This window comes from Bos grunniens, chromosome 2 (assembly GCF_055505025.1).
Source record: "Bos grunniens cultivar Pamir isolate PY7600 chromosome 2, Bosgru_T2T1.0, whole genome shotgun sequence".
NCBI classification, from domain to species: Eukaryota; Metazoa; Chordata; class Mammalia; order Artiodactyla; family Bovidae; genus Bos; species Bos grunniens.
The window spans coordinates 98,999,484-99,020,889 of NC_141166.1; the positions used below are offsets into that span (position 1 = coordinate 98,999,484).

The 21,406-nt window shown below is 39.6% G+C and overlaps 1 protein-coding gene across 43 annotated transcripts in view; it reads left to right on the plus strand.

Annotated features, from left to right (window-relative positions):
• The window catches only part of PKP4 (plakophilin 4), a 258,819-nt gene that overhangs the window by 27,576 nt on the left and 209,837 nt on the right, over positions 1–21,406 (plus strand). For 6 of the 43 annotated variants that reach the window (XM_086354359.1, XM_086354282.1, XM_086354074.1 and 3 more), the window contains exon 1: positions 20,451–20,589. The exons of the other annotated variants lie outside the window; for them this stretch is intronic. The gene's annotated coding sequence lies outside the window, so the exon portion shown is untranslated. Of the gene's footprint in view, positions 1–20,450; positions 20,590–21,406 lie in introns of those variants that run through there. 43 annotated transcript variants of the gene reach the window in all.

A 21,406-nucleotide genomic window follows, 5' to 3' on the forward strand; every position in this document is an offset into this window, starting at 1 on the left:
TTAGTACCTGTTACATGGCAAACTGATTTGGGGAAGCAGTCTAGAAATACACTTGAAAGATGTACGTTTCATGTCACCAGCAACATGTCATTGTCATGAAGTATGTAGAATAACAATTATTGAAGGTCATTCTGTTTGCTTGGGATGGTCCCTCTTCAATGTGTAAAGCTTGAGGATGGATCATATACAGTGTGTTAATCCAGGGACAGTGCTTAAAGGTTGAGTACAGCTATTTGGGCACTGGTCATTTCAGTTATAGCTGTGTATGCAGAGAATACTTAATGTCAAAATTAAGGTAACATTTTAAACACAAAAGTATCTTCCACGTAACTTGTATATAACTTTATAGTCATGTATCTGTTTCCAGCCCTCTGATACATGCCTTAAGAAATGTTGTATCAACAGCCTTATATATGGTATAACTGTAAACAAAGAGAATACAGAGAAGTGGCCAGAACATGGAGTTTATCACACAATGGTTCAACCTTTAGTTAGTGATGAGTACACGAACATGTCAGCTTTGTGTAAACAGTTAAAAGCAATTGCAGGTGACATAGTGGAGCCTTAAAGGCCATAAACAGGACATTTTAAATTAGCACGAGGCCTTTATAAAAGTGCATTTTGTGAACTATATAATGCTTCTGTATATTTTATCATTTACCAGTTGTCTTCACCATCATCTTTGTAAGTATACAGTGTTATCATTGTATGTGTTCTATATACCAGGAAGCAGGCTGAAAGAAATCTATGACTTGCCTAGAATCTTGCAGCTAGTACATAGTAGAATGGGAATTCAAACCTTAGTTTTCTGATGTAAAAAGAAAAGGCCTCTATTTGACCATGCAGCTGTTGTGAGTTAATGTGGGTGATATCCTATGTAGAAGGCTCCCATGGGTTTAGAGTTTTGTTTTGTTCAGGTGTGGTGTTTATGTAATCATTCAAGTTAAATTTTGGTAGATTTGTGCTAACAGAACTTGGGTGTTGGGATAGCTTCTGCAGATACTGTTCTATACTTTTTTTTTTTCATATATTTTTGTTTACTGAGTAAAGACATTGCACTGTCCTACTGCCAGGCACAGTCCTAGATCAGGGAGACCCAATGATGTCAAAGGAATGAATGAAGATTTGGCCAATGTTTGTGTCTTGTAAATAGTGATAAAATATACTATGTCTGATAAATTAAGTAGAAAACTCCAGAGATGTGCCTAAGTCATAAATGAAAAGGATGACTTGTTTTCTTCAGTTTGGGAATTATTCACTTATGAATTCATTCCACAGGATTAGATCATCTTCTAGGTAGACCCTCCACATTTTTCAATTTCTTCCCTTTATACCCACAAATTTATCACTACAGCTCACTAAATCATTCCTAATCACTGTCTGCATACAATAGATTTCTGCACACATACACTACTATCAGATTTCATCTTCTCATGAAACTGGATTGTAAAATAATTTTGAGGGAGAGCTGTAAGATACAGACAGGATATGAACTTTAAAAATGTATAAAAGTTTAACAAATATTTGTTGACCCTATGATGTGCTTGGGGCATCTTCTTTAGCACTCAAGAGCACACATTATCCTTACTCAAATTCCTTCACCTTCTCCTCAGCACTTGCTGCATCTTCTTCAGAGATGACTCTTCTTTTTTTCTTCCTCTGACAACTGAGGCTTCTGCAGAGCTGGTACCTTGCTGAACTCATTCACATATCATGTGCACTTTCCCTATTTGTTTTCCCCTTCTTTACCACTTACATTGTCCCACCAATGTGAGGAAGCATCCACAGGGAAGAAGGGATCACCCCTGACTGTCTTAACCTTGCTTGCTGCTTCCTGTCTCACTGATACCCAGATATCCAATATATGGTAGGATATGGTAGACAGCTTGTAAGATAGCCTTCTATGATCCCTACTTTCTGGAATTCCTACCTTTCTCTTGAGCAGGGTCTAATATTCATTTCTAATAAATAGAAGATTCCTATGGAGTGATAGAATGTCACTTCCAGCAATAGCAATGTTACCAGTATCATGATCCTTGACAGCTTTGTGCTGGAAGAACTTAGAATTGGCCTCTGAGTGAGGAAAAGGACAAGGCCTCTGACTGTTTAAAAAGAGCTGTCCAAAAAGGTGTTGATATCTGGAAACAGACAGGAACAGGAGATCCAGGTACTGTACCTTCCTAGAAGATTTGTCTCCACTTCTGTTGGCTACCTCTGGTCTTGGAGGAGGTAGTGCATCTCTCTGAGCCATTATTTTCTCATTTCTACAATGGCTGGAGTTCAAATTTAGGATTGTACTGAATGTCTTCAGTCCACATTCTCTACATCCAGATATTTAATATTTTGCTTTTTGATAAGGATGTTAACAACAACAACAAAATCTCATCTGGGCAAGTGAATTACTTCCTTTAGAAACCTTATGTTGTAGATTTGAAATTTATATACCATCTTAAATATTCTGATATTATTTCTCTGGATATTAGCATATCTGGGTGCCTCTTTTATTGAGTTACTGTTTACAGTAACTTCCCAGAGATATACTTTTTATAGTTGTAAAGGCAATTTGAATGTGGTCACACTATCTTAGTCTTTTTGAGTTTGTTCCTGGCAAGTCAAAAAGGTTTCTGAAGCTAAAAATGACTCGCTCGGGGAAAATGATACGTGTCCCTTTCTGTACACTGCATGTATTTTGTTCTTCCTGTGGAGCTGGCATGATGTGCCTGAAAGCATCTTCTGAGCTCTAAAATGTTGCTGGTATCTAGTAATGGCACGTGAAATACTGATGAGGTTCCCTTGACCCTCTGGCCACCTGCTATAACTGGACACAGGCAAATGGCTTTCTTTTTTTTTTTTGCCATGATCTCTCTTTACTGAGCCTCTTGCCACTCAGCTCTCCGTGGTTTATTAACAGTTTCTTTTCAATGTCAGTGTTTCAGAAACTGAATTCTACTAATTTCCTTTAAGCCCATGTATGTGTGTTAGTCAGTCATGTCCGACTTTGCAACCCCACGGACTGTAGTCCACAGGGCTCCTCTGTCCATGAAATTCTCCAGGCAAGAATACTGGAGTGGGTAGCCATTCCCTTCCACAGGATATATTCCCAACCCAGGGATAGAACCCCAGTCTCTCACATTGCAGGCAGATTCTTTACCATCTGAGCCACCAGGGAAGCCCATTTAAGCCCATGTGACTTACAAAATTTTCCTGTCTTTGGGAATCAGTGAAAATACTTTTAAAGCTATATTTATCAATAAGACAAAAGTAGGTATGGTAAAAATAAAATTATGTTTAGGAAAATATCAACCACATATACGAGGAGGATGTAAAGTGAGGGGAATCTGGATTCCTCAGGTTTGGCTCCTGTGCTGAGTTCTATATCCCTTGCCACCGTTTTCTCCTAACCCCTAGCCCCGTCTTCTTTGAGAAAACACCTAACAATATGAATCATTTTTCTTCAGCTCTTGGTCATTATGAAAGATCAACATTTAGGAGACATGTCAAATTGCATTTTTAAATAGATGCATTAAAAATATTAGATCAAACAGTTAGATTTACTTAAAATATTTTCAGTCAATTTAAGGGTGTGCAGATCGTTAGTACAAGATGGCATCTACCTAAAATTTTTGAAGGGTGAAATTGGGATCCTTGTAGCCGGCGTGTGTGAATTTAGCTTATGAACAGTTACTGTGCCAGCAGATTGGTTGGTGCCACTGTGCACATTGCGATGCAACGGGATTTAGGGCATTAGTGGTCCACCCTTCTTTCCTGCCAGGCTTCTGGTACCTCTCTGATAATGGACCTGGTTACCAAATCAAATATGGGCGGCGGGAGGGGCGGGTGAGAAAACGCTTTGAAAGGAAAGCAAATATGGTATCTGCAGACAAATATATTTACTAAAATGTTTTGAGAGGCTAAAGCATACATAAGTAAAGTATATATATTTTTTTATACTTTCAAAAACACCTGTAACAGATTTCCACTTTTAATGGCTGCTTTTAAAAATTGCTGTTGGGCTTGAAATGGTTGATAATAGCTGATTTGTCCATAGAGACTTGAAGTTTGGAAGTGGAAAATAGCAAGTTGGAATAAGGTATTTTTCTAGAGGAAGAAGTACAAATTGCAGTGCTCCTTCAGAGTCAGTGCAGGGGATGGTTTTAAACATCCATTTAATCGGTCTTGAAAAGGGCATGAGTGCCTAGATTTTCAGTAGTGAACACTCTAAAAGACTGACAAAACAGCCTTTGTTGTTCGCTTCACATTGCTAATTTTTATTTTATAGAAAGTTTCTAGTTGGACTTCAGTGATGGTTGAGTTTTTCATGCATCTAGGTTGGTGGCCCATTGACACCATTGGTCTGGGCCAAGCCTGTGTTTTATTGATCAATTCCTTGTTATTACCATCCACTACATATACCCCCAACCCCCATTACCATGCACACTAGTCTAGTGGGGTTAGTGTGTGGGGTTTTTTTGTTTGTTTGTATGTACTCTGTATAATCTGTATTTTATATTATATAAACTGTTACATAAATGGTATTATTCTCCTCCAGTTAATATTTTCACTCCATGGTTTAATGTAAAGTTCTGTCCCTGGTCCTGTGTGAATATTAGCTTATTGATTCTGACTGCCATTGGATATTTTGTGATGTACATTCACCCAGTTTTGTTCCTCTACTCCTGTGACCGGAATCCAGATTGCTTCCACATCCCCATCATCACAGAGTGGGCTGCATGTCTCTTGGGACCTGTTTGATAGTTTCTCTGGGAACTATGTCTAGAACTATGATTGCTGGGTCATAGACTGATGTGTGCCTGCTAAGGCACCTCATTCATGTCCAACTCTGCCCCCCAGGCTTCTCTGTCCACAGGATTCTCCAGGCAACAATACTGGAGTTGGTTGTCCAGTGACTGCATTTAATTTGCATAATTTATACCTGATGGTCTCTGGAATGACTGCATCCATCTATATATCCTCATACCCAACCAACACTCAACATGGTACAGCTTTCAAATACTTTTGCCAGGGTATCAGGTATAAAACATCTCATTCTTAGTTTATATTTCTTTGTGTGTGAACTTCATCAACTTTTCATTAGCTTGCCATTTTGGGGAGGGGAGTATCCTTTTCTACTAATTTTTTGTGGATAGCTTTTGGCCATTTTTCTGTTGGGATTCCCATCTTATGTTGATTTGAGGGCAAAACAAAAATCTTCTGATTTTTCATCTATCTGTAAACTTTATCCATGAAAAAGATACTCTTGAATGTGTTTTCAAAAAACTTTTTTCTTACTTATGGCTTGTAGATTTAAGTCCTTCCCTACTAGGGTTCAAAGATGCTCTACAACATTTTTTTTTAACTTTGCAGTTTTACCTTTCCCAGTTCGGCTTTCTTCCATCTGGAGTTCCCATCGTATCTCACTGCCCTGATCTAAAGCCTTCAAGCATGACCTTCTCTGGTGGTCCAGTGGTTAAGAGTCTGTGCTTTCACCGCAAGGAGCACAGGTTCGATCCCTGTTCAGGGAAGTAAGATCCCGAATGCCAAGCAGTGCCGCCAAAAAAATAAAAAACTTCAGGTAGCCTAAGTTACCTATAGAGTGAAGTCTGAGCACCCAGAGGGTATATGAAGCCTCTCAACATCTGTCTCACTTTTCCTTCTGTGAATGTGTTCCTTCCAGTCAGATGTATTTGCACTACAGACTTTACTCATCTTTGGACCTCAGGCATAGAGAATATCACGTTGTCTGAAAACATCCCCTAATGGTAAAGTGAGCATTGTTACATAATTGAAAATGTATTTTTCCTGCTTAAATCATTTTCAAGTCTAGAAAAAGACTTTCCTTTTCTTGATTTTTTAGATTGAAATACTTTTATGTAAATTGTAAAGGTAGTACCTTCTCATTACTTCAGAAGTAAAGTAATACAAAAGTGTGCAAAGTAGGGAATGATAAATTTTAAATCCCAGCCCTTTCAAAATACTATTTCTTCCTCTTTATTATATATAGAATTATTTGAGTAGAAGTCTGGGGAGGGATGTCAAAAATCCCAGTGCCAGGCCATGTTCCAGACCAAATAGACCAGAATCGCTGGGAGTGGGACCCAAGCATTGGATTTTTGATAGCTCTCTAGGTGTTTCTAATATGCAGCCAATGTTGTAAATGCTTTTACAATACTTTAAAACATAAAAAGTGGGTCATGTAGCATTCAGCATCTTGCTTTTTTCCCAGATACTTGTTTTGCAGGATTTAGAAACACTTTGCTCTATAGCAGAAATTAGCACAACATTCTGAATCAACTACAATAAAAAAAAAAAAAACCCTCCCTTTGGTTTAAAGTTTATCTGTAGTTAAAAACTCCATTTATTTTGAAAATGTTCTCAAGTCTGCCAGCCTTGTTAAGCATTTGATTAGCATTATAGAATAGTTATTTTAGATGGATTAACTATTCCTGGTAATAATGGTAACTTTTGATTTGTTAGTAGTAGTATCAAATTCTTCCCTCTTTAAATTAAGATTCAGAGTTTGTCAAAATTCCTACTGAATGGCCAGTGTCCTTGTGGGAACTTTGTTTCTATGGTGCCAAACGGCAGAATATAGTCAAGTACTCAGTAGGACCTAAGTTTTGTAAAAAACTTAGAAACCAAAAGAATCAATTTACTCAAAGTTAAATTGTGCCCCCCCCCCATTTTTTTTTTAACTGAGAAATCACCTTATCTCTTATTTTCAGTCGCTTCCTCTCCTCTGGCTTATTTTCCTTAAACATCGCTCTCCCCAGATGTTAACAGCTAGAAACCTCTTCACCACCTGTGAGCTGTCCTGCGCTACCTGCTGCCTTCGAGTCTGGTGCCTGATGCTGGGATGCACTCTCATCTTCCTCAGTCCCCAGTCCTGTCCTCCCCCAGCCCTGCTAGGGAAGATGCTCATGCTGTCCTAGTAGAGGTCTTCCCAGCAGCAAGTAGTCCATCGATGGCACTCCTTAGTGAAATTTCTTTTCTTCTTTGCCTATAGGATCCTCTTTTTTTGCAGTTTCCTTTTATCTTTGACTTTTGTTTCTTTAGTCTCAATTCCAGCTGACCACTGTCTTTCTTTTATAAGTTACCTTTTTTCCCCTTCTTGTAAAAGTGTTATGCTTGTTTCCAGTAGAAAGTATGGAATAGTTAAAAAAAAGTATTCAAAATCTCACTAGAAATAGCATTTCAGATTTTTTTGATTCTTTGTGAAAAATGGGATCATGCTGCCTATGCAGTCTTTAGATATCCATAGCCTTTATTTCTTCTCTGCCTAATCATTGTGTTTGTTAGGGGAAGCACACTGACTGAAAGTTCCACCCTGGCCAGGCACCATGGTAACCATTTACATGAGCTGTTTTACGACAGGAGGTCCTGGTAAGGAACACAGAACTAATAAGCCACCACCAACCAAAAGAGTTCAGGAAAGGTCAAAAGGAGACACCACATGTCCGACCACCTCCCAGAATCCTTCTCTCTGGCATCCATCTTGGCTGAACAAGGCGTGCACCACCAGGAAGGACTCTGAGTCAGAATGATTGGCTAAAGACAACCCGGAAACTAACCCCATCACCATAAAACCTGAGACTGTGAGCCACGTGGCAGAGCTGTTCTTCTGGGTTCCCTTACCTTACTGCTCTCCGCCTCAGTGCCCTTTCCCAATAAAATGTCTTGCTTTGTCAGCACATATGTCTCCTCGGACAATTCATTTCCGGCTGTTAGACAAGAGCCCAATTTTGGGCCCTGGAAGGGGTCCCTCTTCCTGCAACATGTTTACTGAACTGTTTGAGTTTTGGTTACTGTTTCAGTTTTAAAAATTCTTTTAAATTAATGTGCATATAGTTAGAGTCAAGTAATACCAAAAGGCATATAATAAATTACAGTAGTCACCTTGCCTCATTCTTTTTCCCAGAGGCATGGACTTTTAATTATGGTAGCTTCTTTTCTGATATTTTTCTCTCAACTTCTAAACAGCATGGTTGTAATGTTTCTTGAATCATCAACATTAGACAGTATCTATCTACTTCTTATTTTGTAAGTGAAAATTTCTGCCTTGCTTCTCTTCGCTCGGGCTTCCCTGATAGCTCAGTTGGTAAAGAATCCACCTGCAGTGCAGGAGACCCTGGTTCGATTCCTGGGTTGTGAAGATCTGCTGGAGAAGGGATAGGCTACCCATTCCAGTATTCTGCCCTAGAGAATTCCATGGACGGAATGTCCATGGGGTGGCAAAGAGTTGGACATGACTTTCACTTTCACTTTTCTCTTTCCTCTTCACTTTCTTAATACTTTCAGTCTTTTAAAATTGAATCACTGTTTCTTTTCTTTTTTTAGTTGAAGTATAGTTGATGTATAATGTTGTGTTAGTTTCTGCTGTACAGCAGAGTGATTCAGTTATGTACATACACACACACGCACACAATTTTATATTCTTTTTCACTATGGTTTATCACAGGATGTTGAATATAGTTCCCAGTGCTACAAGTACAACCTTCCTGTTTATCTGTCCTGTGCATTCTAGTTTGCATCGCTAATCCCAAACTCCTACTCCATCCCTCCACCATCCTCCCCACTTGGCAACCACAGATCAGTTCTCCTTGTCTGTGAGACTGTCCCTGTTTTGTAGATAAGTTCATTTGTGGCATGTTTTAAATTCCACATATCAGTGATACAGTATGTATTTGTCTTTCTCTTTATGACTTACTTCATCTATTATGATAATCTCTAGGTCCATCCATGTATATCTTTTCTGATTACAGTTTTCTCCAAGTATATGGCCAGGAGCAGGATTGCTGGATCTATGACAACTCCAGTTTTTTGTGGAACCTCCGTACTCGTGTCCATAGTGTCTTGTAGTTGTCCACCAGTTTACATTCCCACCAGCAGTGTGTGAGGGTTCCTTTTTCTCCACACACTCTTCAGCATTTGTTATTGTAGACCTTTTAATGATGGCCATTTTGCCCAGTGTGAGGTGGTACCTCATTGTAGTTTTTATTTGCATTTCAGGCATCTTTTTATATGTATATGGACCATCAGTATGGTTTCTTTAGAGAAATGTCTGTTTAGATCTTCTGCCCATTTTTCCAACTGGGTTGTTTTTTTTTTTTGTTGCTGAGTTTTATGAGCTATTTGTATATTTTGGAAATTAAGCCCTTGTCAGTCACATGTTTGAAAATATCTTCTCCCATTCTGTAAGGTTCTTTTTTCATGGTGTGTATGATTTTCCTTTGCTGTGCAAAAGCTTGTAAGTTTGATTTGGCCCCGTTTATTTATTTTTGCTTTTGTTTCTGTTCCCCTAAGAGTGGTGAGTCACTTCAGTCGTGTCCAACTCGAAAGACCCTATGGACTGTAGCCCACCAGTCTCCTCTCTCCATGGGATTCTCCAGGCAAAAATACTGGAGTGGGTTGCCATTTCCCACTTCACAGATCTTCCCAACCTAGGAGTTGAACCCCAGTCTCTTACATCTCCTGCATTGGCAGGTGGGTTCTTTACCACTGGCACCACCTGCGAGGCCCTCTATTCCCTTGAGAGACTGTCCTAAGAAAACATTGGTACAGTTTAATCATAGTAATTGTTTGTATTATTTTGACTCACCATTATTTTGATTCACAGATGAATCAAGTAGTCTTTCTTTTTGTATTTATCCTCCAGTGGAAATACTTGCCTCATTTTTCCTTTTCCTTAATTCTGTTTTGCTCTATGGCTGAATCTTCCCATGCTCTCCTTCTGCCTCTCAGTACCACTTTCCATGTGGTGGTTACTCTAGCAGATAATAATTGTGTTTCAGTGTTTTCTTTTGACTCACCCTATTGGGGCCAGCCCTTCTATCTTCCTGCTCCAGACTCTGCTAGTTGCTTTGCAGGGCTGCTTCACAGCGTCCATTGCACCAGGATAACCTTCATCAAGGGACTGAAGGAATCTTCGACAATAAGGCATGTTGAGAGATAAATTCACTGATACAATGATGTTAGCAAATTTGGGCATTTGAGAAGGTCTCAGAAAGCCTCTAGTCTCTCTAGGTGTCAAGTACTTGCTGCTGACAGCGAGCATGGCTCAGCCCAGCCTTCAGACGTGTGTGTGCCTGCTCATTTGCCAACACACTTTTTACCTCTCAGGAATGCTAGTCTTGGTCTGACCGCTGGTTTCCTTTTTCCCACTTCCCCTCTCCCTGCCCTCTGGAGATCCCTTCTCTCAATCTCCTTAATTCTCCTGTGTGATAATTGATTGTACTGCTAACTTTTTTTTTGCCGGCAGGTGGGCGGGGGTGGTGGCCAGGAAGAAAGAAGTGGAATCCAGGGGCAAGATTTATTTAAAATGAGGTTGACATTTTCAGACTTCAGGAATTAGACTCTTACTATTATAAAAAATTGGGTTATTTTCTTTTTAAAATTTAGGACCTTTAAATGATTCACTGATGAAGAGGGAAGAAGAGTTGTTTGCACTTAGCGTATTTCTCATTATACAACTCAAGATCCTCATCCCTTACACTACTTTAGGCATTTTGCTCTGTTTTCAGCAGTCTAGGACAAGAGATTATGTTTTCATTATGTGCATTGTAAAAATCATTTCACTGCAGCAATAAATTTTTAAAAAAATTATGGAGTGGGAAATGAGTTCTATTTAAAACAGAAAAGACTTTTTAGTAGCAAAAAAAGTGACCTTTATACAGTCTTACCTGAAGTCCATTTGAAATAGCAACTGTGCCAAAAACATTCTGTGAACTAGGAAGTGATTTGCAAGTGTGAGTAAGTGACTTAAAATATGCCTTAGTTATTTGAAGGTAGATGAGCAAATTATGAAACTGCTGTCTGAAGTGATGATTAATAACATTAAGGATGATTTATTTTGGAATAAAATATTTGAACGAGGCAATCACAGATAGTAAAAACACTTTAAATATGGTGGCAGATTGCTTTCATTATTCAGTTTATTTAGATTTTTTAATATGAAAATTTGTAGATGAATTGCAAAGACTTTTTTGAGATATAAAGTACTTTCATTGTAGATAAAATACATTTAATATTTATTTCTTTTAATTTGTGTGAGTAAACAGTTATGAGCTTTTAAAACTGACTAAAAGGTTTAGTTTGGCTATTTGCTAGTCCTTAAATTTGAGCAAATATTTTAACTGCTTTGAGTCTATTTCCTTATCAATGAAGATAAGGAATTATCAAGATAATTCATGCCTGTAGGGTTTTTTAAAATTCAATGAGATGAACTAAATGGCCATTCTGTTTTTTTAGTTCTCCCCTTTTTAATAATAAATGAAACTATTAAAACAATATGGTACCATTTTTGAGACTGATAAAAGACTGGAAGGAACAATAGAACCTTGTGTCAACAAGGGTCAGTGACACTGGCTCACACTGCTACAAGTCTTCTGTAGAAGAAGTTGGCACTAGGCGTCAACAGCCCTCAGAAATCCAGAAAGAACATCTTGTCCACAACTTCTAATGTACTGTGAGGCAGTAATCAATCAGGTAGATAAAGACTGCTGAGTTGTTTAGAGTATTAAAAGCTATACATGTAAATATTAAGCTAAGGGAGAGAGGAGCTGGGGGTTGAATGGAGTGGGAATTCGGGATTAGCAAATGCAAACTATGATATATAGGATGGATGAACAAAAGGATTCTACTGTATAGCACAGGGAACTGTATTCAATATCCTGTGATAAACCATAATTGAAAAGAATGTAAAGAGATGTGTGCGTGTGTATGTGTGTGTATATATATTATAACAATCACTTTGCTATATAGCAGAAATTAATACATTATAAACCAACTATACTTCAATTAAAAAAACAGGAATAAAAATATTAAGCAAATACATCATACAAGAGACTTCTGTATAGCCAATAAAGTATTAGTCACTCAGTCAGTTTAAACTCTTTGCGACCCCATGGACTGTAGCCTGCCAGTCTCCTGTGTCCATGGGGATTCTCCAGGCAAGAATACTGGAATGGGTTGCCATGCCCTCCTCCAGGGGATTTCCAGATCCAGGGATTGAACCCGTGTCTCTTGCATCTCCTGCACTACAGGCAGATTCTTTACCTGCCAGGTCATGGGGGAAGCCCATAGCTACTAAAGACTTCTGTAAAGCCAATACCTATGTGTTTCAAAAATAAAGGAGAGGTGTATGTATGTATTTTTAACTTTTATTTAAGTAAATGTATATCAATTTAAATGTAGCTTTTTTAAATGACTACAGTGATACGCTGACTCTAGTCCATGTTGGGCTGCATTTGTGTTTATGCGTTTTTGAGTGCCTTCCTTCTTGTTTGGTTCTGCCTAGGTTATAGCTCTATGATCCTTTCCCTTTTGCCTCCTTTTCCTACTCCTCCTTAGTTCCTTTGCTTTTGCTTGCCCAGTGCTAGGTATAAATCACATGAAGAAAATTAATACTGATTGAGGAGAAGTTATCTTAAAAAATTATTTTCCAATTCTTTAGAGTGTTTCTGTATAAAATGGTCTGCTGGTTTTTTTTCTGGAAACATAGAGTGTTGAGAGTTTAGGAGTCGATTAGACCCTGGCTTGAATCCAGACTGTGTCACCTGCTTAGTGTGTGACCTTATGCAAGTTATTTAACTTCTTTGGCTTCTGTATTCTCAACAGCGAAACAGGGATAATATGTAACTCAGTTTTACCTTGAAGATTAATGATATAATATTTGTAAAGTGCTCAGCTGACTCATAAAAAGTATTCAACAAATGATCGCATTAACTTTCCCGAGATGAAATGGATGCCAGACATCTTATTTCAAGTACTGTGTCAGTGTTAAAAATCCCAGTAAATGTTGCATACTCACTGTAGATTCAAAACCCAAACCAAACCAACCGATAAGACAGAAATGTGGAGTACAACTGTTTTACAACTGTTGTTTCAGAAGTATTATGAACTTTGATATGAAGCACGGCAGATAGAGAATGAGGAAAGGACTGTGGGGAAAGGGGGAATAAACAAGTCTTGGTGATGGTGGTTTGGTTGTTAAGTCATGTCCGACTCTTGCGATCCCATGAACTGTAGCCCACCAGGTTCCTCTGTCCATGGGATTCTCCAAGTAAATAAAAAGATAAATGATGACTGGTTAACTTCCTTGAGGCAATGTGAGCATGGGCAAAAAATGGGAGGGGAGAGCTTTTCATACACTTTAAAATGAATATGAATATAAATAATTTGAAATGGACAAAAAACCATATCCAGATATAATAAAAGCATTTTTACAGTCTTCACTACATTCTCATGATAAACCCTGTATCTTTGGTGCTTTGTCTCAGAACTTTGCCATATTATGAGTTTTACCTAGTGTTCCCAAATGTTAATTGTGTTGTGAAAAGTAAATTTTGAGCTTCATTTTTCTTTACAACATTTCTTCAGTGGTACAGATCATTGGAAATCTAGCTTATTATGTTGATATTGACCATATAGCCATCTTCCCCAAGATCCTTCTTTATAATATCTGGAGATTCTGCAGTGTTGAACCTTGGGAGGCAAGTTGGTAGGGCAGAAGTCTGAGGCCCTTCCAGAACTTGTTCCTCTCTGCCTTGCTCCTCTGTACACTTCTGATCCTTTAGTTCAGACACTTGCTGTTGCCCCGTACCTCCAGCAGGAAGGTTGTAAATGCTTTTTTCTACAAAGATGGGAGATTTGGGGAAAGCCAGGTGTCCTGCCTCTCCTGACCATGAGTGGCTTTCTCTGCCACAGTGGGTGACAGTCACATCACAGCCTGTGGCCACAGAAGGGAGCAGATCTCCCCGCCTCCCCCAGAGATTGAGCCCTTAGGGCTAGTGCATCAGTTCAGCTCCTGAATCCAAAATAAGTGTGGAAGCTTGTACAGTAAGAGCAGTAAAACACTCCACATGAAAGAAGCTGCCATGGGGTTGCCTTCAGGGGTCCAAAATAGCAATCACTTTAGATTCCCTGCATGTTTGAGCTGTTCCTGATGGTGGCTAATGAGGACAGCTTGTGAAACTTAATTTTAAATGCATGAGGCTAAATGACCAATTGGGCTCTTGTTTAATTAAAAAATGGACCCCTTTGACATCAGCACTGTAGATATGAACATTGCCTAAGGTGCACAGTCGCCAACCTCAGAGGGTAATTTTCCAGTGGGGCCCCCACTCTGAACCCGACCAGGTTCCACAGCCCTCTTGCTGAGCACCTTGCCCCAGCTGGACCCCTCGGACTGCAAAGCATCCCAGTACCCACCTTGCTCAGTTTCCTGGCCTGTTGTTCTGTGGCCTTGTTGTGTGTCTAGCCCTAGAGAAACTGTACAATCACTGAGTTTTGGCCAAATAATATTTAGCATGTATCTGCATTTTAAGTTAGAATAGCAGAGGTCAGTGTTCTGATAATCCTAAAGGATGATTGGCCATGTGTCCACTGGCCTGGAGAGAAATTTGTATTTGGGTGGGTAGCCAAAGAGAGCACCACTGATCCTTACTACATTTTGAAAGCTAGGTGGCCTGACTTCATGACAGGGTGTTATCAATCATGCCATCGTCCTAGTACCTACTCATCCACTTAGCTAAAAATGAGGTCAGTTATTTCTGGGAAAAAAATGGATAACACTTGCACAAGGCTGGGGGGAAAAAAAGCCCTTGCCTGTAGACTTGTCTCAGGCTTCTGGAATAAAATGGAGTTATTGCAGTATAGAGAGTCTGGGTTTAGAGGGTAGGATGCATGAATTGATCAAAGCCTCACCTCCCCAAACTTTAATTTGCAGTATCTGATTCTATTATTATGCACAGTAACATGTGTCAGAAAGTTAGATGGTATTCTCCCAGACATGTTAGGAAGTTCTAATTATTGTCTGTTGCTAAAGAAAGCAGTCAAGAAAGTCATCTTCAGTAGCAATTTGTCGGCACTTTTATGTACAGTATATGAGGTAATTTTGTGTGGTTTACATCCACAGATAATCAGAGCAGACTAATCTTGCATGTTCGTTTCCTAATTGCTCTATTTTTAGCACTCCCATCATGTCTCTTCCTACTGAAACCCCCAAATGCAGTGGCATGCGCGTATTCATGGTGCAGTGGCGAAGGTGAAGGCCCTAGTCAGCTCCCTTGCTTCTGTAGAGAAAGCAATCGTCCCGAGAACTGCCAGTGACAGCCTTGTTGCTTATACCAGCCAAGGTCTATTATTAAGCACGCAGAAATTTTTGGTTTTGCCTTTCAAATATATTTTTGTTCTTTGATAAACATGCATAATAGCAAAAAGTAAAGATAACTCATCCTTACTGAGATCTGAGTTCTATCAAGACAAGGTGCAACGGCATTTATAGATGTTTTGTTTCCCTGGGCAACAGAAAATGCAGTCCTTGTTTAACTTAGTAGCAGTGCTTTAGGAAAATAGGAGCCTGCAGATGGTAATGGCCTCCATTTTTTCCACAGAGATACCCCCAGGTCTAGGCTTAACTTCAGCCTGGGGTCCATAACAGCACGTGTGCAATCGAGCCAGCTCTCATGCGCCGTGGCCTAGGGCCCTCTGGTCTGTTGAGCTCTGCTTGTAGAGTTGCCCACTTTGAGACTTGAGCCTGGACTGAGCAAAGCCAGCTGGTAGCTGATGAAGTTGCAGTTCCAGCCTAGGTCCTTGCTGTTTTTCTGTGGCCTTCTCCATAGCAGTGACCCAGCAGGTCTGTGAATCCCATATGTCCAAACTGAGCACCTGTCCTGGACTCTCCTCTCATTTTCCCTAGTTTCATTCATGGTACCAGACCTCAGACCCTAGCTCATCTTTGATTCCTCTCTTTCTTCTGCCCCCATGTCCAGTCAGTTATCAAGTCTTATTGACTTAATTGTTTGAATTATTTCTGTAGTATTTCTCTAACCTATGGTCTCAGCTCAGTGCCTCCTTCCAAGTTTCCTCCTGCCTGAACTGTTGGGATAGCTCCCAGCAAAGCCTCCTTTCTGCTCTTCTTTCCAGTCAGCACACAGCTTCCTGAAGCACACAGGTGATGGCATCACTCTCCTGCTCACATATTTCCATTGGAGCCCTAATGCCCACCATGCAGATGAGACCTCATCTGTAATACCAGCCATCCTTCGTTTCCTAGGATTCACTACTGTCTCCTTCAAGCACAGTGCCATTCAGCTCTACACACAGGCTAAAGTATGTTGCCCCCATTCTTCTTCCCATTTGTCACTCACTGTCCAAGGACTTTACATCTGCAAGGCCCTTCTCAAGGATTTCTTCCACAAAGATGTTCCTGACCCTGCCACCCTCCTTCCCCCTACACGTATACATACACACATGCGCGTGCGTGCCATTTACCTCTTCCCTTGTGCCTGTTTTATTCTAATTACCTCAGATACTTTTAAACAATGTGTTTATAGCTGTGTGTCCCATTATTTACTTCTGAACTTAATTTCTTTGTGGTCAGTTAGTTTCTGATTCACCATCCTATTCTCCATGGTACCAGGCCTGGTGTCCCATACATAAATCAATAAATGGATCCAGATTTTGATTGTTAAGATTCCCACTTGTCTGTGTTTCATTCTCTACAAAATCCCTTTGTAAACTGTGCAGAAATTAATGTCAAAAAAAAACAGTCCTTCGCCAGTTTTAATAAAAGTTAATTCCTTCATCTCTGTGTTAGCCAGTTTATGAGGATTTTATGGTAACATTGATGCTTTTGAACTGTGGTGTTGGAGAAGACTCTTGAGAGTCCCTTGGACTGCAAGGAGATCCAACCAGTCCATTCTGAAGGAGATCAGCCCTGGGATTTCTTTGGAAGGAATCATGCTAAAGCTGAAACTCCAATACTTTGGCCACCTCATGGGAAGAGTTGACTCATTGGAAAAGACTCTGATGCTGGGAGGGATTGGGGGCAGGAGGAGAAGGGGACGACAGAGGATGAGATGGCTGGATGGCATCACTGACTGGATGGATGTGAGTCTGAGTGAACTCCAGGAGATGGTGATGGACAGGGAGGCCTGGCGTGCTGCGATTCATGGGGTCGCAAAGAGTCAGACATGACTGAGCAACTGAACTGAACTGAACTGATGGTAATGTTTAATTATGTTCTATCTTTAAGCAAGGAAAGATAGCATTATAGAAACAGAATGGAGACACACCTACCTTTTTGTGCTTTGTGGTCTAAATACATAAATCAATATGAAAAGATACATTAAATGCATTTTTTAGTTTTCTAACAGGCCATGGGAGTTTGTGTGTTGAAGAAATCATAAGGGTTGACTACCATAAGAAATGATATCCATTCTTCTATTAATTAGAAAAGGTTTTCTCTACGAGAACATTTTAGACTCTAATACTAGAGAAAAAAAATGCAGAGAGATGTAGGTATCTGGGAGAGGGCATGGACTAATGAAAGTGTGTGTGTGTGTGTGTGTGTGTGTGTGTATAATGTATATTCTAAGCGACTGTGACAGGTGTGCCTTTAGGGCCAATCTAGTCATTATGGCCTGCAGGTCTGTTTTGGGCAGAATGGGTACCAGAGAAGTGTGACAGACCCCTAATCTGAATGCCCAGCCTCCCTGCTTGTACTCTGCTGGTTGAGGCTGCCCTTCGCTACTAGCCATCTTGTAGAGCTATTGCTTTGTCTTAGAACTCAGAAATCTAGGAGAATTTAGCTGCTACACCTGGGTACAGAGAGGTTTTAGATTGAACTTCAAATGGAGAAGGGTCCTGGCTCAACAGTGCTCCGCAAACACTGTGCTCCCTGGGGCAGGCTTTCCTGCTTTGCTGCCTCCTGGGCTACGACCTTGAGTAGGCTGTTTGACTTCTGAGGTGTATTACCAAAAAGGCTATCATTACCAATGATAACCTCTCACTTCATAGGACAACAGCCAGTGCAACCAGAATCCCATTTGTTATTGCCTTGAAACTCTGCCTTTTGGACCTTTCTGAGTATCCATTGATGTTGCCTAAAGGAATCATTTTACTTCTAATTGCTACACACCAGGTTGTTTTATGTGCTTCTGTTTCTCAGCGTTCCACGGATGCCACATTACTGAAAGCTGTGCTTTAGAGTGTCTTCACAGATTTCTCCCTCCCTGCCCTGCACAGCCTGCCTGCTTGAGGTTCTCGCATAGCAGCTGCTCACACACCCTGCTGACATCCATCCACAGCACATGTCCAGCCAACAGAGCTAAATTGGAGTGAGCAGGGCTTCAGTACTGGTGAACTGGCTACGCTCCAGGACTTTGCCACTCCAGTCTTACTCTCTGATGTTTAGTGTCTTGTTGAAAAAGCAGATTTAAACATTTCAAAAAGTGTAGAACCAAGTTCAATAGCTTTGTGAAAGGTGCATAGCTATCTTCAGTCTCTCTAAAGTGTGTTGGTTTTGGTTCACGTTCATATTTTCTTCTCAAGCACATGTGCAGTATCACCATGCATTGTTTACTAGGTGAGGTTTTTTCCTTGCCTAAAGCAGGTTGTGACCTTGATCTTCCCTGGTACTGTGGAATCTGTAGTATCTTTAAGACACCTGTAGTGTCTTTAAGATCACCCTGGGGCTTCTCCAGATATGTTACTTCAGGAGCATGGTTGTTGGCAGTGGGCAGCTTCAGGGCAATATTTATAAAGCACAGTAGTTCATACTTACATTCTCACTCAGGTTTTCTGAAAGCTGAAAGCACTTGGTAAAGTAAAATGGAGGCTATTAATGAGTTTGCTTTGCTACATTCATGACCCTCCATATGAATTCAGAAGACTGATCATGAAACCTCAAGTTCTTAGTATGTCAGAGCAGTTATATTTTAGGAACTGGGATAATCTGGGTTGGCTGGTGATGTAAACTTTGCAGTATCTTGATAGTTCCTGGAAATAAGATACTAGACACATTGGTGACCTCCAGGTCCATTAGAACCCAGATTCCTGCCTTTGTAGCTTAGGGTCCATACAAACTCTGGTTCTGATCTCTTCTGAGGTATATCTTCCTATTCCTCTTGTGGGGCTCCCTGCAAAGCTTTCATAGACGCTAGATCTCTCATTCCCAACTAGTGCCCTGGGCCGAAAACCTTAATTTCTACCATCTCTCAAGTCCATTTGAGCTTTAAGATTCCATGACATGCTGCTTCTCCTTCAGTTCCTGCCACTGCTCTCTCCCTGGCATCTAACCTGTCTCCATGTCTCATCGGGTCTGCAGCTGAAGTGTCTTCCAGTCACCGCTCACCTTCCATGTGGATCACTGCTGACACTTCAGTTGAAACCCTGCTGCCACTGGCCTTCCGCGGCCCCTCAGCCCAGCTAGTCCCATGTCGAATATAAAATGTTTCCAAGGCACTGCTCCCGTTTAGAGAATACCCAGATGCCCTTAGTGCAGTGAGAGAGAAAGGTGGTTCACAAAGTTAACTCATACATGCTAACAGGTGCTGATGGTGACTCAGTGTTTACTTGTGGTACAGCCTCTACAATGTGTTAGAGATGGGTTCTGTAAGATTAAAAGTTAGACATTCATAAAAGCAAAGAATAGTAAGCTCTCCCTGTTTTAAAATAAACTTTTGGCACAATTTCTCCAGACTTTCTGCTCTCTGGCCTTCTATTTATACCTTTAAGAATGCTATGAGAATTCTCAGTAAGAAGGCTTCAGGCCTACTTACACTTCTTAGCTTTGCTATCCACATCTGTTTTGCATAAATTCAGCTAGACCCTCCCCTCGTAGGAATTCTTCAGCCTAATTAAAACTTTGAGCCATAACACATGTGAAGGAATTGGAAGAGCTCCTGGAAGCGACATTTGTCAGATGATATAAGCAGTATTCAAGTTGTTAGCTGTAGTTGCTATGTTTCTCGTATTTCTTAGATGTACGTCTACTCATGTAGAGGATATGTCACCAGGAGTTTCAGTGATGCTTTATTTGTAATTTGTTTCATAGTTTAATCAGTAGCTGTTTAACACTTTAGTATAGATCCTCTTGATTCTCCTTTTACCTCTAATTCCTCCTTCTCCAAAGATTCAAAAATATTGTGGTAACTTATAAACAGTTCAATAGCAGACTAAGGGAAATTGCTATTAAAATGAAGTCCCATTAAGTAATTTTATAAAGGAAAGAATATTTTTGTAAAGTGAGACTGTATGCTTATATAAAAATTAATATTTTATCAAATTATTTTCTTAGTGGGGATATAATTGCAATTTTAAAAATTATGCCTTAAATTTAAGATCTTAGATAGCTCATTGAAATTTTATGTTGAAAATTTGAACATTCCAAATATTTTAAACACCTCCATTTTTTTAATAGGAAATTTTAGCAGCTGGGCATAGTTCATAACCATTCATTTACTCAGAACTGTTTTTAATTCCAAGTCTAGTAAATGAAATATTTTGAGTTAATTATTAACATTCTAAAAGTACATTATTCCTATAGTTAAAAAATTATCTTTAACATTTTTATTATAAGCTTTTCTATAAGTATTACCCAAACTATGTCTTCATCTTTGTGTACACAGTTATGAATGTACTCTCTGATTTGTTGTTTTGGGTTTTCTCAGCCTTCAGTGTGTATCAGGACCACCCAGAGGGCTTGTTAAAAACAAATAGCCATGCTTACTCCCGGAGTCTGATTCGGCAGGTTGGGGTGCTGTTGGCCCTGCGAGACTGCACTTTCAGCACTACTGGTTGAGGAATCAAGTAAGCAGTGATCTATTGTGATTTTCAAATATAGTGAGTTGAGGTACAGGAGAACAAAGGAAAGGTAAGAATGGTTTACTGGAGTTTGTATGGTTCCCAAACTTACATTTAACTTGCTTTTTTAGCCATATTCCCTTGTTTTGCTATTCTGAGAATATTGCATTTTACTTATTTTGATTAAATGTGTATAGTGCTGACAGTGTGGTATTTCTTGGGAAATGACCACATGTACCTTGGCTAGTTTTCATTAATAATTTGAGAAATGGTGAATGGAGCTTTGCAGTGACTTCTATACTATTAACTTTGCATCAGTACTAGGAACTCAATATAAATAGGTTTCTATAAAGTACATGCCCGGTGCCAGGTTTCATAAAGGGAACATTCAGTAAATTTTGAACAAGTGATTTATGTAGCAGTTCATCTTGCCGTAGCATCATGGAGTTATTCCTTGAAAACAACTGATCCAACTGTGAATATCTGAGAGTTATCTGGTTTATTGACTTTGTAGTTTTTATAACCGTTGCTTCTCATACTTGTGTTCCTGAGGGATGGTTATCTCACTGATAATTTAGTGCATCTACTGTCAAAAGTGGGAAGCAAGTTAAACATAAAATTAAGCTTTTACTCTTCTCTTACTTGTTAGTAATAATTACTGGAATAGGTGTATTAACTTTTTTAAAAAGTTCTTTTGGGGATGATTTGGGTTCATTACTCAAGCTGGTCTTACAATCTTCTTATTATATGTTTTCAAAAAACTTTATTAGCTAATCTGGAATGTAAGTGTATAGCAAGTTAGATATTATTTTTATATGCATCT